We start from the raw sequence: 18367 nt of genomic DNA, 5'->3' as shown, positions 1-18367 counted from the left end.
AATATTAGGTATGCATTTTTTTTTAAACCATTATATATAATTTTTTTAAACCCTTTTATATCTGTATATATATAAATTAAAATTTAATGATACACATATAAAATAATAATTTTATATTAAAATATGAATCAGATTTTAATTAATATAACTCAAAAATATATTTAATAAAAATTTAATATATATATATATATATATAGATATATATATATATATTTTAAAATTTATTTACACATTGTACTGGATTGCAGAGGCTTATTCTATAGTTTAGTATGATGTGTAAAGATCTCTGTTTGTCATCAAAATTGAAATTTTATTGATAAATACTAAAATAAAATAAAAAATAAAAAATAAAACTCGAAAAAAAAAAACTATACAAAATATTGAAATAATATCCACTAAAAAAACTTTACAGTTAAAAAAATTGAATCCCTATAATATTAGATCAATATGCATTTAAGGCTGATATATGCTAGTAATAATAAATCAATATATTTTTAGTGAAAATTAAACTAGAATATAAAAACTAAGAGATGGTCCATCCAGTTAATCGAACTATAAACATGATTATTTGAAATGGCATATGCTATAGGTCAGCAAAATCTCCCATGGATAGGATACGTCAAGTGGATTTTAAAATAATTTATTGCGGTCAAATTCAAATTCATTGGATGCAAAATGCAAAATGGATATTAAAATGACTTATTGATTTGGTTGGTTTGAGTGCTCGTATTTTGGCATTTTTAGAATGCAGGTGACAAGAATGAGATATTCTCAACATATCATAATATTCTTATTATTCTGGTATTAACCAAGTGTGCACAAGGATGTCAAGGTACAGGTTCAATCTATGCATGGCGTTACATTTGTAGAAGGCGAAAGAAATCAAATATTTCAGGCCTTCATTTTATTGTGAGAAAATGGATAGTATTGTATATTCGAATGGTAAAGACAGATCAATTAAGGAGAAAAGTTGACAGGGTAAACAAGGTTTTGATCAGGATAGAAAAGTCCAAAATGTCTTTCTGGCTCGTCCCCGCCCTTCAAATTCTCGTTGAAAAGAGCGAAAATGTATGTATCAATATGTTGTCCAGGTCTTTTTGGCGTTCCAGCATTTGAAAGCACATGTTTGATGAGATTGTTGTTGTAAGTCTGCGCATTCTCAACAGTAGCCGCCTCATTGCCCGCCGAAGGCCACCCGCTCTCAGTTATGACGATGGGAATATCGGGATGTCCCGATTTCTCCACAGCCGAAACCAGAGAATCCACCAGCGCATCGAACAAGCTTTTATAGAGACGACCTCCATCATTCACCACCGGATCCGCGGATCTAAACAGAGCATAGTCTAACGAGATCTGGGCCTTGTTGTAATTGTAACTAAAGTAGGGATACACATTAGCCATGAAAGGAGACTCATTCTCTGCCAGAAAGTTGAGTACATCGCTCATGCTGCTCTTCAATTCATCAGCGAATTCTCCCTGAGAAGGAGGATACGATTTTCCCAGAACAGACGTGGCGTGGGTGGTGGAAACCTTGATAGAGTTCTGCAGATTGGCACCCCGCACTGCGGTTTGAATGTTTATCATCGCAGCGACGAGACAGGGAAGATGCTGCCGATTTTCTATCGCCAAAACTTCGTTGCCGACTGCGATGTATTTGATGTTGGTGGCCGGATAGAATTGGCGAATGTTGTCGTTGACCCACCCGTTTGCTGCAGCCTCATCGGATGCGATCTTCTGGAGCTCGTCATTCCCAACTCACACAATCACTTCGATTCCCTCGCTGTTTTGCAAGGCTCGAAGGGCTTCGTGCTGTGCTTGAAGAAGCCTGACTTTGCCGATGTTGCGAGACCTCATCAGATTTGCCAGCTGATCTGGAAGTGGCAAATTGTCTGCAACCATTCCATAGCATACTCCAACTGCAATAATATTCTTACAATTCAGTCAGATTATCACAGACCTTCAATTCCAAAAACCATTCATGATTATTACACACTCACATTTGGATAATAACCTAGAAACTTAAAAGGAATCATGTTTGATACCTCTGTTGCTGGATGCCATTCCTCGGTTGGCTGTATATTTACTTCCAAATAAAAGAAGAGTGGCGTACTAAAAATGATAGTTATGGCCTGAAACGGATTGCTAGAGATTATGGGATACTGTGAGAGAAAGATCCTTTCTACAGTATATATAGGAGAAATGATAGATTCCGTGCAGTGTTTAGAGAAGGAAAGCAAATGCGTAACGGCTCCGTCCAACTAAGGACCACGAGGATGATTACATAAACAGGTGAATCGTATAACTCTTTGTTTTTGCCACCAGACTATAGAATATATTTTATTGCTTTTAACACATTGATACAGCAGCCACCCATCGAAGTTTTCGTACTATATTGTCATTCCATTGACCTGAGTTTCATTAATGAGTTGAATGCACAATATACTCATTTATTTTTCAATTAAAAAAACTGTCATCAATTTGATGAATATTAAACTCCAACCTGACATTTTCCTATCTAACTGTGATGAGTCAAACCGACATTCGCGGTAGCAGCCAGAGATGGCTGTCCTCACTGTTGGTTTTGACACCTGAGTTGATAGGTTTTTCCACCTAGGTAAAAAAAAAAAAAAATTCACATATCTTACATACCATTTTAAAGGCTTTTTTATTTGACTTTTATCGCAGTGTCGTGCAACATAAACATTTTTAGGCTATAAAGCGTTTCCCTCTGAAATGAACTCCCCAAATGTTTTTCTGTCCTAATCTAGCCGTTAGATCTTTTGTTAGACGATTGAACAAAAATCAGCCATCTAATTTAATAAAAAAATGTTTAAAACATTAAAATACCCTTAAAAAAACTCGGCTCGACATCTGTGTTGCCCTTTTTACAGAGGAGTTACAGGTAGAGTCCATTTGAATTCTTAGTAGAGTTTATGGCAATGAACCATGTGTTGGGTATTTTTAAATGGAGAAATACCAAAACCAAATAAAATAACCACTACAGAGACAATGCTCTGTTTACTCTGTCCAGGATCTTTTGACAGAAAACCTCTTAGAAACAAAATGACTCAGATGACACCATTAAACTGACACAAAGCATTTCTATTCAAAAATATATTGCCTCATACATATTCATCCTCTGTTACTAAGAGGGATTTACCACTGTAAAATCTTTTTAACATTCACTGCCTGTGAAAAAAAAAAACTTACTATTGTAATAAAAGTTTACATAAGTTTACTGCTGTAAACAAAATTCACACAGACTTACAAAAATCGCTCCACCATTTCCTTTATGCACTGCTGTGCAAAACCACACATGGTTTTTGCTATACCTCAGTTTTAAAATAGCCAAAAACTAAAACATTACAACCTGTTCATATATTTTTTTACACACTGCTGTGCGCAGTCACCACAACAATAAAACTACTGCACGTAAACCTATTTTTACGACATACATAAAACATATATAAAAAACTATATTAAATACATGCCCATAACAATATTAAATGGGCCTCACCTAAATCTATATAAAACATATATAAAAGATATATGGGACTTATGCCCATGACTAAAATTAACGCCTCCACCTAATATCTACGAAGACACATTAAAAACATTGAATTCCTCCTGCGGCGGTCAACCCATAAACCTTTTACTCCACGTAAAAATCGATTTGACGTGGGCCTGTGCACTTTCCGGAGATCGACGGTGAAGATTTCGTGCCCAGATCACTTGGCTGATCCAACGAGGTTCGCACACCAACCTCGCACAACTCAAACGAACTTTACTGTCCGGGGAAAGTGGTTTTTGGGCGTTCGTACATGGGACGCGTGGCGGCAAGTGAATGTGTTCGGAGGGCTCCAAGGAAAAACAGCCTTTGCCAAAAGGCGGTGCGAACAAGATAGATGGTTTTGTTTGGTGGTTTTCGGCTGCGTTGAAATTACACATTTAACACTCCCCTTTAATTTCAACAGCTGGGCATTCTGTCATACCCAGACACTTCCTCAAAAATTCAAAGCTTTTCTGGTCCAGTGGCTTTGTCAAAATGTCTGCTACCTGTTCCTGAGTCCTGCAATGTTCTAAGACAATTTCTCCATTGCTCACCAATTCTCTGATGTAGTGAAACCTTGTGTCAATGTGTTTCGTTCTCTTATGAAACACTGAATTCTTTGACAAAGCAATAGCTGAGCTATTGTCACAAAAGACCACTGTCGCTTTTGCCTGCTCTTGGCCTAAGCTTCTCAACATCCTTCTCATCCATACTGCCTGACATGCTGCTGCTGTCGCTGCCACATACTCTGCCTCTGCTGTAGATAATGCTACAATGGACTGCTTCTTAGAAGCCCATGAAATGGCTCCTGAACCCATGTTAAAAACATAACCGGAAGTGCTCTTCCGATCATCTACACTTCCAGCCCAATCACTATCTGTGTACCCAACCAAATCTGAATGTTCTGAGGCATGATATAAAATTCCAAACATTTTAGTGCCTTTGACATACCTCAAAATTCTCTTTGCTGCTTGCCAATGTGCCTCCTTTGGCCTCTCCATGAACCTGGAAATCAAACTAACAGCATACATTAAATCAGGCCTAGTTGCTGTTAAATACATAAGGCTGCCCACAATGCTTTTATACAAGCTAGGATCAAAATCCTTGCTGCTGTCCTCTCTGCTGAGTTTTAATCCCATCACTGTGGGAGTGATTGCTGCCTTGCATTCTTCCATCTTAAATCTGCTCAAAACTTGATTTACATATCTTGCTTGAGATATAAAATTTCCTTTTTCATTTTGATCTACTTCTATGCCTAAGAAGTATCTCAACAAACCCATGTCAGTCATTTCAAATTCATTCTTCATGATTGATTTAAAATTCTCAATAAGATACATATCATTTCCAGTGAAAATAACATCATCTACATACAAGACAACAATTAAAATTTTACCATCCTTTTCCTTGATGTACACTGTGGGTTCTCCTTCACATTTGTCAAATTCATTCTCCAATAGATATGAATCTATCCTGCTGTACCATGCTCTTGGCGCTTGCTTCAGCCCATAAAGAGCTTTCTTCAATTTGCACACTTTGTGCTCTTCTCCTTTCTTCTCATATCCGAGAGGCTGTTCCACATAGACCTCTTCCATTAACACTCCATTTAGGAATGCTGATTTCACATCCATTTGGTAGACTTTCCATTTGTTTTGAGCTGCTATGGACAGCACTGCTCTCACGGTTTCCATTCTTGCAACCGGGGCAAAAGTCTCTTCATAATCTCTCCCATACTGCTGCTTGTACCCTTTGACAACCAGCCTTGCTTTATGCCTTTCAATCTTGCCTTCAGCATTGCTCTTGGTCTTGTAGACCCATTTCACACCAATGACTTCTTTGCCTTTTGGTAATTCAACCAAATCCCATGTTTTGTTTCTCTCTATGGCATTCATCTCCTCATCCATAGCTTCTATCCATTTCCTATCTTTAATAGCTTCTTCAAAATGGATAGGATCATCAACATGACAAAACAAGGCAAATAAGGAATTCATTCCTTCTTCATAAATTTCACTTAGATTTCTAAACTTCTTACCTCTTTCACTTGGTGTGCAAGTGCTTGAAGATGCACTTGAGTTTCCTCCTTGTGGTGTGCTTGGAGAAGCACTCTCATTGATCCTCAATGGTGTACCTTGCTGTTCTTGTGTTGGTGCTGCTGTTTGGGGATTCATTTCAGCCACCTCCTCTTCATCTTCATCATGAGGCAAACAGCTTTTAATGTTCACTATTTTCTCTATGCTTCCATTCCAAGCTTCCTCTTCAATGAATTGAACATCCCTGCTGACAAAGAACTTCTTGGTAGATGGAATGTACAGCCTGTAGGCTTTGGATTCCTCACTGTATCCAATGAAGATGCATTTCTCCCCTTTGCTGTCCAACTTCCTCCTTAGTTTATCTGGAATGTGTGCATAGGCCACACACCCAAAAACTCTCATGTGGGTGACTACTTGCTTTCTCCCACTCCATGCCTCTTCTGGCACTTTGTTCATGACTGCCTTTGTAGGACACCTGTTCAGAATATACACTGCACAATGTACAGCTTCAGCCCAATACTCATTTGGCAAATGCTTTGCCTTCAACATGCTCCTTGCCATCTCCATGATGGTTCTGTTCTTCCTTTCAGCAACTCCATTTTGCTGTGGGGTGTACCGAGTTGTGAACTGTTTATGTATTCCATTTTCTCTACAAAACTTTAGGAATTCATTGGAGATATACTCACCTCCTCTATCAGTTCTCAATACTTTTATGTGCAGCCCGCTTTGGTTCTCGACAAGTGCTTTGAAGTTTTGGAATTTCTCAAAGACTTCACTTTTGTTCTTGAGGAAATATATCCAAGTCTTTCTTGTAAAATCATCAATGAATGTCAAGAAATATAGGCTGCCAGCTAATGATGGAGCTTGCATTGGTCCACACAAATCTGAGTGGATAATCTCTAAGGGTGCCTTTGCCCTTATGCTTTTCCCTGATGGAAAACTCTCTCTATGTTGTTTGCCCAATATACAGCCTTCACAAAGGCTATCCGGCTTCTCTATCAATGGTAATCCCTTTACCATTCCTTTTCTGCTCAACAAATTTAGACCTCCAAAATTTAGATGCCCGAATCTCAAGTGCCATAACCAGTTCTCATCCTTTGGCACGCTTTGGAAGGCCTCTTGGGTGACTGCTGCCATTTCTCTTTTGTTCTTCATGTCTGCTCTTATTCTAAGAGGGAACATTCTGTTCCTTGTCATCTTCACTTCAGCAATGCATCTTTTGCTAGGTGATATGTCCATGATGGTGCACACATCATTTACAAAGTAAACATTGTAACCCTTTTGGATAAGCTGTCCAACACTCAATAGGTTACATCTCATTCCGGGGACATAGTAGACATCTGCTATGGTTTTCCTTTCTCCCTGCTTTGTAAGTATTTTTACCTCCCCTTTTCCCATAACAGACACTTTACTATCAGTTCCTAGTGTGACCTCTGATTTCAAATTCTGATTTAAGGCTGAAAAGAGGGCTATATTCCCTGTCATATGGTTGCTGCAACCTGAGTCTAAAAACCATATGTCTTCACTATGTGTTTCAGCCATGTTACAAGCTAACAGGACATTTTCTTGACTGTTGTTTTCTCTTGTAACATTTGCATTTTGTCTGCTGTTCATATCATGCTGTTTCTTTCTACAATCACTAGCATAATGTCCATACTTTTTGCAATAATAGCATTGAACATTAGATTTATCATACCTTTGTCCTTGAGCACGATATTTTTCTCTTTGTTGGCTGCTGCCTTGGCCTTGGTTCTGATTTGTATTGCTGCCTCTTCCTTGTGCATTTGCTGGGCTGTTCATTCCACCTCTGTTCTGGCTTCTGCCTCTTCCTCTTCGGTTTCCTCTTCCTTGACCTCTTCCTCTTCCAAAAGACATCTGGGTCTTGAAGGCTTGCTCAAGGGATGAGTTTTCATTCCTACTCAACCTTTGCTCATGAGTTATCAGTGATGCATGTAGCTCATCAACTAAATATTTTGAGAGATCCTTTGTCTCTTCAATGGTGGTGACTATGGCATCGAACCTTGAGGGTAAGACCCTCAATATTTTCTCCACTATTCTTCTATCTTCAATTGTTTCTCCATGAGTTCTCATTTGTGTGATTACACCAATCACATGAGTGAAGAATGAGTCAATGTTATCTGACTCCTTCATGTTCAAGTTTTCAAAATCCTTTCTCAGCATTTGCAATTTTGCTGTCTTCACTCTCTCCATGCCTTGATAGGCTGTCTTGAGAGTTTGCCATGCTTCATGTGATGTTGTAGCTGCTGCTATCCTTGGGAATATACTCTGGTCCACTGCTTGATACAACAAGACAATGGCCTTTGCATCCTTCTTCCTATTGAGCTTCAGCTGATCCTTCTCTCCCTGAGTTAATGCATTGAACTCAATTTCATCTGCTGGTTCCTCAAACCCATATTCTACTAGTTCCCATATATCTTGAGCGATGAACAAAGCTCTCATGGTTATAGACCAGTAGTCATAGTTCTTCCCATTAAAGTGTGGGAGCTGGGTGTTGAACATACCCATGCTTGTGCTTGCCATTCCTTGCATCTTGAACTATGGTTTTAAATCCTTGACTGTGATTTTTTTTAAAAACTGACTGTCTTCAGCAATAACAAGAGAAATGCTTTTGGGGAATACCTGAATCCTTCGCTGTCTGAGTCTTCTGTCTGCCTGAGAGGTTTTGCTGCAGCAACAACCTTCTCCCTTCAGCTTCTTTGTCTCCTACAAAGAGCCTAAGCCTTGCTCTGATACCACTGTTGGGTATTTTTAAATGGAGAAATACCAAAACCAAATAAAATAACCACTACAGAGACAATGCTCTGTTTACTCTGTCCAGGATCTTTTGACAGAAAACCTCTTAGAAACAAAATGACTCAGATGACACCATTAAACTGACACAAAGCATTTCTATTCAAAAATATATTGCCTCATACATATTCATCCTCTGTTACTAAGAGGGATTTACCACTGTAAAATCTTTTTAACATTCACTGCCTGTGAAAAACAACTTACTGTTGTAATAAAAGTTTACATAAGTTTACTGCTGTAAACAAAATTCACACAGACTTACAAAAATCGCTCCACCATTTCCTTTATGCACTGCTGTGCAAAACCACACATGGTTTTTGCTATACCTCAGTTTTACAATAGCCAAAAAAAACATTACAACCTGTTCATATATTTTTTTACACACTGCTGTGCGCAGTCACAACAACAATAAAACTACTGCACGTAAACCTATTTTTACGACATACATAAAACATATATAAAAAACTATATTAAATACATGCCCATAACAATATTAAATGGGCCTCACCTAAATCTATATAAAACATATATAAAAGATATATGGGACTTATGCCCATGACTAAAATTAACGCCTCCACCTAATATCTACGAAGACACATTAAAAACATTGAATTCCTCCTGCGGCGGTCAACCCATAAACTTTTTACTCCACGTAAAAATCGATTTGACGTGGGCCTGTGCACTTTCCGGAGATCGACGGTGAAGATTTCGTGCCCAGATCACTTGGCTGATCCAACGAGGTTCGCACACCAACCTCGCACAACTCAAACGAACTTTACTGTCCGAGGAAAGTGGTTTTTGGGCATTCGTACATGGGACGCGTGGCGGCAAGTGAATGTGTTCGGAGGGCTCCAAGGAAAAACAGCCTTTGCCAAAAGGCGGTGCGAACAAGATAGATGGTTTTGTTTGGTGGTTTTCGGCTGCGTTGAAATTACACATTTAACACCATGCTCTCCGCTCCACATCTGTGTGCTTTTTACGCAACAGTAACATATTTTTCATTTGATCAGTGTCGTTTTCGTCGTTCTCGAATTTGAAATAAATCCGCCTATATTCGGCAAATTTATGGATCAGGGATGCCATAGATTTGAACTTTAACATATTTAGATGAACAGGTTGCTAAGGAGACAGCCATTAAGAAACCCGAAAAAGAAGAAGACGGTAATGCTCATTGGGTTTGTGATTAATCTTCAAGTTAGGCAGTCTGCCATTGCTGTACTTGAAACAGGAGCAAACACAAACACTTCGTCTGTACAGAATGGGGTAACACTGCATGAAGTGGGCCTGCTAAAAGACGCCCTCGGCTTCTTGCATGCTACCGACAACGTTGTAGATAGAAGTGCATGTGTTTCTCTCCCGCAGGGCTGCGTTAAGCTTAAGGTCTTATTGGGCGGCAAAATATTCCATGCCCAAATGCATCAGAGGGGTTTTGTCGGAGATAGATTCTAACTTAACACTCTTATCACTATGTATGCTACGTGCGGGAGCCCGGAGGATTCTCGGCGAGTGTTCGACCAGATGACAACACGAGACGCTTTTTCATGGAATGCCATGATTTCAGCATATGCTAGACATGGATTTTCCCAGGAAGCTTTGGTTCTGTTTCGTCAAATGAAAAAACAGAGTGAAATTCAAACCGATCAATTCACCTTTATTGGTGTTCTTCCTGCATGTAACACCTTGGAAACCCTCAAGGAAGTTCATGAGGCCATAAGCAGACGAGGGTTTCAGTATGATGTTTTTGTAGGCACTGCCCTCTTGGACATGTATGCAAAATGTGGTATTATTGAGAAAGCACGCGATAAATGCCTGAACGAAATATTGTTTCCTGGAACGCCATGATTACGGGATACCTGCACAATGGATACATAGATGAGGCATTGAAGATTTTCAGAGAAATACCCCAACGTAATGTAGTCTCCTGGACTGTGACGATTGTTGGGTATGTGCAGAATGGACTCAGTTTGGAAGCCATGGAGATGTTTAGGCAAATGCATCTGGCAGGCATTGAGCGGGACGCAAAAACTTTTGCCAGTGTTCTCCCAGTGTGTGCGAACTTGGGAACTATGCAGCAGGGTATAGAGATACATGGAGAAGTAATCAGAAGTGGGTTGGAATCTAATGTCTTTGTGGGAACTGCCCTTGTAGACATGTATGGAAAATGTGAGAGAATAGACATTGCACGCAAAGTGTTTGACAAAATGCCTCAACAAAATGCTGCATCCTGGACCGCCATTATTGCAGGTTATGCACAGAATGGGCACAACATGGAAGCTCTGGAGATTTTTCGGCAGATGCAACAAGCAGCAGTGCAGCCAGATTCGAAAACATTTGCCAGTGTTCTCCCAGCATGCGCTAATTTGGCAGCTCTGGAACAGGGAATGGAAATCCATGAAGAAATAATTAGAAGTGGTTTTAAGTGCAATGTATTTCTATGTAATGCGCTTCTGGACATGTATGCAAAATGTGGAAGCATAGACAAGGCAAATGAAGTTTTCGACAACATACATGGAAAAAATGTGGTTTCATGGAATTCAATGATGGCAGGATATGCAATGCATGGATGTGGAAAGGAGGCCCTGAAACTATTTCAAGAAATGCAACAATCTGGTATGAAACCGGACAGTGTTACCTTCGTCAATGTGTTGTTGGCATGCTATGATGCAGGTCTAGTGGATGAGGGCCAAAAGTACTTTAATTCTATGAGTCAATGTTACAGATCACACCTGTGATAGAACACTATGGCTGCATGGCTGACCTTGTTAGCCGTGCTCGGCACCTGGAAGAGGTTAAAGACTTGATAAGCAAAATGCCAATAACCCCTGATGCTACAGTCTCGGGGTGTTTGCTTGGTGCCTGTGTCATACATAAAAATACAGAGTTAGGAGAATATGCTGCAAAACACCTTTTTGAGTTGGATTGGAAAAATGCAGCAACTTATGTTGTGCTCTCAAATATCTATGCTTCAGTGGGCCGGTGCGATGGTATTGAAAAGCTGAGAAAAACCATGAAAGATAGGGGGATTAAACCACGGCTGGATGCAGTTGGATTGAAGTCAACAAGCAGGTGCATGCTTTCCTTGCACGAAATGGGTTGCACCCGCTATAACATAAAAAGCTAGAACTAATCCATGGTCACAAAATAATTTTAAGCAGATCATTGCAGCATGATTTGTCCAACATGCTGTGGAGAATCAGAGATGAAGTTTAAAGGGCAGGGTATTCCTTTTTATGGAAAAGGCTTTGCCATTGGGAAGAAGTTAACCTGTTAACTCCAAAAATCAATAATAATACTTACGGTCCAAAAAGTGAAAATCAAACCAATATCTCCTACCAATTGGAGTAAAATTCAAATGCAGCTTTTCTAATGGAGGGGAAATATTCATGATTGATCTATGAAGAGCGAAATGATAGTTGGAGGTTATTGAAGTCTTCAAATTCAATCCTCGAGGAGCTAAATCAACAAATTCTTTTTGCAGCGAGATTTAAGCATATCTGGGTTTTAACTAACAACACTTGGGGACATGATGTTGGGGATCTAATAAGGAAGAGAGCTCCCTTATTTGCACTACAGATGAAATTGTTCATTGCGTGCAAAAGATGGCCACCATTTTTAGCATGGATGATATCTTTTTGAACTAAAGGGCATTCAAAATAACAAGCAGTAATCAAAAGGCTAGGAAATTTTTGCCATGTATGTACTTTAAGTGATGTGCTATTCGCTAGAATCTAAGAATTTTTTCCCTTTTCTAACTCCTATTAGATGGCATTATAAATGATGCGCTATTCAGAAGAATCTAAATACTTTTTCCTTTTGTAACTTCAGAGTGAAGCCCTTGGAGAAGAATGAAAAGTTGCAACCAAGATGAGATTTATCTTCAATAATTACTGTAAATGAATCAATATGAATTAAAATCTCTAAAATTGGTACGAATTCATTGTAGTGTACTTGTAATAAATATTGAGTATGCTTTCAAAGTATGGGCTTGTTTATGCAAATGTGAAATATCAACCCCTGAGTACTTTTAACCTCTCTTAATCATTTACAAGCATTTAGCAATACACCATGGATTAATCCAACCCGTGCACCATTTCGCTAGCACCTATGAGAGGCCACAGTGGCCATGTACAAGTTGTATATAGAAATCGATAGGCGAGATTAGTAAACAATTTTGCCTGTGACCCTCCGAGGCAAATTTGTAATTTCTATTGATGAGGTGTTGGCTTCGTTAGATCTCATCAATTATATTAGTTGATGGGATCCAAAAAGATGATTTGTTGTCGATAACTTGATTAGCTCCAGAGATAACCTCCACAAACTAAGTTGGAGATTAATATTACATCATTGCAGTACTCTGTTGCTTAGAGGGCACCTTTACCAGACTACCAATACACCATGGTAAATCCATGTCATCCCTCTGAAAGGCCAACTACAAGTTGTCTATGGAGCCCGATAGATGAGATTAATAAACGATTTTACCTTGATATACTTGTAATTTCTATTGATTTGAGTGGTTGGTTTCATTGAACATCATCAAGTACATTAGTTCACAGGAAACCCAAAAAGATAAGATGTTCATTGTTGTTGAGTACATCATTACAATACATTTGGTGGAACTTTCACTTTGTGGGACAGTCTTTTCGTTGATTAAGAGGCCCACACCAACCCTCATCTACAAGATGTCAGGGTCTGTCTAAGTAAAAACGTGAATTGTGTGTTTGACCTTTCCATATTGGTAGGTAATTGATGTTTTGATAGATAGAAGATGGACGCAGAAACATTTTGTTTTTTTTTTCCCTTTGTAATTTGGCGATGTGATTTTTTTCATGAGACAATGATGGGCTTTTATTTAAATTGTATGTTTTAATCCTAAAATGAATTTAGTGTCTTTTTTGTAAATTTATATCATAAAACTATAATTTTCTGATTTGTAAAATAGACAAAATATAAATAAATTTACTCTAAAAATAACCAAAAAAATAATATGTAAGCATAATACAAAATATATAATACTGAATATATTTGAATGTGGATGCAAATATATTTGAATTATCAGTCATTTGCACAAAACCGAGGAACATATTATGTAAGTTGAATATATAATATATAATACTGAATATATTTGAATGTGGATGCAAATATATTTGAATACAACTCGAATTATCAGTCATATGCACAAAACTGAGGGACATAGTGCAAAGGAGTTCATAAATCATTCTTAAAATTTATGTTTAATATTTTTTATTTTATAAAATTTTTATTATTATATTAAATAAAAACTTATTTTATATATATATACGCCGTAAGGCGTTTCCATCTGAAATGAACTCCTCCAAATGCCCTTCTATCTTAATCGTAGCCGTTAGATCTTTTGTTAGACGATTGAACAAAAATTAGCCGTCTAATTTAATAAAAAATGTTTTAAAACATTAAAATACCCTTAAAAAAACTCCGCTCGACATCTGTGCGCTTTTTACAGAGGAGTTACAGGTACAGTCCATTTGAATTCTTAGTGGAGTTTATGGCAATGAACAATGCTCTCTGCTCCACATCTGTGCGCTTTTTACACAGGAGTTCCAAGTAGATTCCGTTTGAATTCTTCATGGAGGTTATGGCGATGAACAATGACGACACTAGAATGCTCACAAGGAGAGAATTGTAGTGAAAGGAGCTCAGAGCAATGTGGCGCTAGCGGCCTAAGGTCAATGGGAGCAGGCCCAGGGCTGTGGTGTTGCAGAGCTTCAAACCACCAATGTCAGAATGCCAGAGACATCAGTTTCAGCAACAACAACAGTCCAAGGCCACTGCGAGCATCAGAGGCCAGGGTAGGAAGCGGGGCATGCCGAGGACTGGGGATTGCAAGAAAATTGCTGCAGCAACAACCCAAGGCCACTGGGAGCTCCAGATGCCAAGGCAGAAAGCGGGGCAGGAAGCCCCGCACTGTGGCCTGTGGAATTGCAGTGCTTAAACCCACTAATGTACCAATGTTGGAATGCAAGAAACATCAAATGCAGTAGCAACAAGAGTCCAAGGCCACTGCGAGCACCAGAGGCCAGGGTAAGAAGCGGGGCAGGAGGCCCCGGACTGTGTTACATGAGGGCATTGATGGTGGTGTGAAGAAGAGAGGGCGGAAACGCAAGGTCAAAGAGGAGCAGGAAGAAATTGGGGGAGAATTTGGGGTTTCGAAATTAATGAATGCGGGTAACGAAGATGATGTTAATTGACGAGGATCACAATAAGGAAGCAACCAATGGCTTCTTGGAGTATAGTGCATCGGTTTCGAAGACAGAGCCTAAATGACCTGCACCACTGAATTTAAACAACGAGGGGTTAAATATTACCCCAACTCCTGATGTTTTCAAGGTTAAGAATACCAAGAATTTTGTCAGAAAAATGTAGATGGGGGTGGATAGTATATTCCAGCATAGGAGAATAAAATGAAGGCAACATCACAATATTCTAGCATAGGGGAATAAAATGAAGGCAACATCACAGAACACTGTGAATACGAATTTCCATCACTGTAAAAGAAATGACAAAGGCAGAGTGGTCTATTGTTCCAAATGTCCAAAGAAGTATTGTCTTATCTGCATTCGAAAATAATACTAAGGAGCGAGTATATATATATTTTTTTGTTCTTTCTAATGGTTTTTCTTTCCATTTCTATACATGTACAGAGGTCCATTGTGCCTACTTACGGTAACTAATATTTTTCCTGTTATGGCAGGTCAAGCCTTGTGTTTCCAAGCCACCACAGGTGAGAAAGTTGTCCTCTGGCATAATTCAATGCCCTTTCCGATTTGCTAACCTCTAATTCCTCTAAGCTTAATATGGGTTTTTAATGGATTTGATATTTGTATAGGTGGGTACTCAACTCCTTCTAAGCTCAACTTTATTTGCCGCAAATGCTATTGAGGATGAGTGCCCCAAGCAACAACTGACTTCCAAGTTCTGCTGCTTCCAAGTTATTGAATCTTGGTCCATCTCATGCAGGGTTCTGCTTGTAGGTTTTCTGCTAGGTTACATTAAGTTGTTTTTACTGTTGGACAAGGCATGATGATCAAGTGAGCAATTCATCCGCCTTCTTTGTACAATTTGAGTGGACCTGAACACCCATTTTAAGGTTCTATGTACAATTTGAGTGACCTTGAACACCCATTTTAAGGAAGCTTTCTGCATTTAGAATACTTCTGTTTATTGAAAACTAAATAAAAGGCTAGATTTTATCGATATTAAATGTCAGATAGAGTTCCACATAAAGTAAAGCCGTGTGTTGTAGATATTAGGTTTTAGGATTAGTCGCTTCCAATTATGGTAATTGTTGTAGCAAAGGATCTAATTTCTAGCACTGTTGGGGGAACAACACAACTGATATCTGGGCATCCCTTTGACACAATTGAGGTGAAGCCCCAAAGTCAACCATTGCTTCTTCCTGGCTAGCATCTTCGCTATGTCGGTGCAATGGATGTTGTCAAGCAGACCATTGCCAAAGAAGGCCTCACAGGGATGTACAAAGGAATGGGAGCCCCTTTGTCCACTGTCGTAGCTTGCAATGCAGTTGTGCTTAGTGCAAGAGGTCAGATGGAAGCCCTATTTAGGGTTGAGCCTGGTTTGCCACTATAGGGCAGCAGGTGGTGTGTGGAGAAGGGCCAGGGATTGCTTATCTTTCTTGACTTACCCAACTAAGCTTGTCAGATGTAGATTGCAAGCTCAGAGTGCTTTGGCTACTGCTTCAGTTGCAACTTTAGGGGTAACAAGAGTGACAACTTCTATTAAACACAATGGCCTAGTTGATGTAGCTAAGCATGTCTTAAGATCCGAAGGAGCCAGAGAATTGTTTAAGGGCTTTATCCTACTTTATTAAGGGATGTATCTGTAAATGGCATTGCATATGGCGTGTATAAGGCTCTAAAGCCATTCATGGCACGACAACATGATGCATCTCAATTGGGCATGGGTACCTTGCTTGTTTCTGGTGGAATTTCTAGCGCTTCTAGCTGGACACTTGTATATCCAACTGATGCTTTGAAGAGTTGAAGAGTGTCATTTAGATTGATGAATTTCACCATCCAAATTATGTTGGTACAATTAATGTCATCAAGAAACTTGTTGCTTTAGAAGGGCTTAAAGGCTTGTCTAAAAGGCTTGGTCAAAGCCATGGCCAGAAGTGTTCCTGCCAATGTCGCCTGCTTCCTTGCTTATGAGATTACCAGGTCGAGCTTGGGATGATGGGAACTTCAAGTCAACTTGCATCTAGTTACAGGAGTTCAAAAGAAACAAAGCAAATTGGGAAATGGCATGTTCTTTATTTGAAAGTTGTTTAAGGCTCATTTTTGATTCTCCATTCTTGGTTTGGGTGAGCTCTGCCGTCTTTGATTTTATTCTGCTGCGTAAATTTCTAACGGGTTTCCATCTTCCTCTCTCATCAGGCATAATAGCTAGACGTTCAATGTTCTCTTTGGTGCCTCTGAACAATTTACAGTCGTACCTCTATTCGGTTTATACACGATTGAATCGAAAATAAAAAGCATGAGGGGCCTTCTTCTCAAAAGCGAGGAATTCTGAGAGCGAAGTTCATCTGGTTAATCAAGTATGTATCCATAAGATCGCTCGCTTTTCTCTTTGAATTAGTATAATCTATTATATATTTGCAAGTTCATTTTCCCAGGTGGTTAGATATAGTAGCTTGTAATTGGACAATTTAATGGAAAATGCAAACACATGCGACATCATTTCTTCTTTACAAGTTAGAATAGTTCACTTTCCCACGTAGCTACAAGTTAGAATAGTTCACTTTCCTGTGTGGCTACAAGTTAGAATAGATCACTTTACCGTGTGGCTAGATATTATAGCTTGTAATTGGACAATTTAATGGAAAATGCAAATGCATACACCATCATTTCTTTACAAGTTATGTACTCTAATACTGGGATGTCAAAATTGTAATGCAATAATTTCTTTTTATTAAAAAATAAAAATAAAATAAAATAAAATAACAAAAATAAAATATTCATGAATATAGGATACACTTAGAGGCTCACTTCTTTAATTGAAGTTGGGTTGTGAAAAGTGTGTGATGTTTTTTTATTTATTTTTAATAAAACTATATACAAAATAGATAAAATTGGATAGTCTAAATGCTTTATATAAACAACTTCATTTTCTTATTTTTATTATTTGTTCAAAATTTCACCAATTATTCCGAAGTCATATATCTCATATATTTATGAAGAAATTTAATGATATTACAATTTTGTTTAATTATCAAAACTTTAAAACATAGTGCTACCTTAAATTTTCATACTCAACTACTTGAAAATAAGACCTTTACAAAATTAAGTAAATTAAGTAACTGTGATGACCATTGGACTCCCACGATAGTGCATGCTAGATGGAGAAGACATTATGCTTTATTTTATAGGTAGGTAGGAGTTTGGGTTTGAATGAGACACTTTGTTTTATTTCATAATTATGAAATCAAAGTGAGTTTCAAGTCAAATTCAAATTAAATTCAATATGGAAAAAAATTAGTAGTCTAACAAGAATATATATATATAATTGAAAAAAATCCAATTCTCAACCATTATTATGTAATTAAAAAAATCCAATTTACTATCTAGGAGGGTGAAAAAGGAAAAATCCTTAAATAAATTCAAATAAAAGTTTGGAACACAAGGAACCAAAGTTAATATTCTATGGTAAATGCTTTGGAATTTTTGTCCTTGGAATATCAATTGTATTTCAGACTCGAGATGGATCAAGGCTTTAAAGGCATGACATGATAAGGTTCGTGTGGATGCATTCTATAATGCGACTGAGACTACTTTTGAAGGAATTTTCCTTACCATTAAAGACAAAAATACACATGATAGTGATTTTCATATTGTGGCAATTTAATCAGGGGTTCCAAGACATCCTTCCACTGGAAAAATATTGTTGATATTTCACAACATCCAAGACTAGTCGAGCTTTTTCTAAA

General features: G+C 38.3%; 3 pseudogenes across 1 annotated transcript; 2 read left to right on the top strand and 1 right to left on the bottom strand.

Annotated features, from left to right (window-relative positions):
• Positions 1-819: 819 nt before the first annotated feature.
• Positions 820-2163, bottom strand: LOC149184371 (glucan endo-1,3-beta-glucosidase-like; annotated as a pseudogene). Its single transcript, XR_016257777.1, has 2 exons — positions 2043-2163; positions 820-1916 (listed from the first exon to the last, which is right to left on the bottom strand). The product of XR_016257777.1 is annotated as a glucan endo-1,3-beta-glucosidase-like (transcript).
• An 8063-nt stretch (positions 2164-10226) lies between these two features.
• On the top strand, positions 10227-11120 carry LOC149184370 (putative pentatricopeptide repeat-containing protein At3g23330 pseudogene; annotated as a pseudogene).
• A 4579-nt stretch (positions 11121-15699) lies between these two features.
• Positions 15700-16617, top strand: LOC149184369 (mitochondrial carnitine/acylcarnitine carrier-like protein pseudogene; annotated as a pseudogene).
• The last annotated feature ends 1750 nt before the right edge of the window (positions 16618-18367 follow it).

This window comes from Pinus tabuliformis, chromosome 3_2, assembly GCF_031772625.1.
Source record: "Pinus tabuliformis cultivar Carrire ecotype Pingquan chromosome 3_2, CPIR1, whole genome shotgun sequence".
Lineage (NCBI taxonomy): Eukaryota > Viridiplantae > Streptophyta > Pinopsida > Pinales > Pinaceae > Pinus > Pinus tabuliformis.
This window is presented reverse-complemented; position numbering and strand designations above follow the sequence as displayed.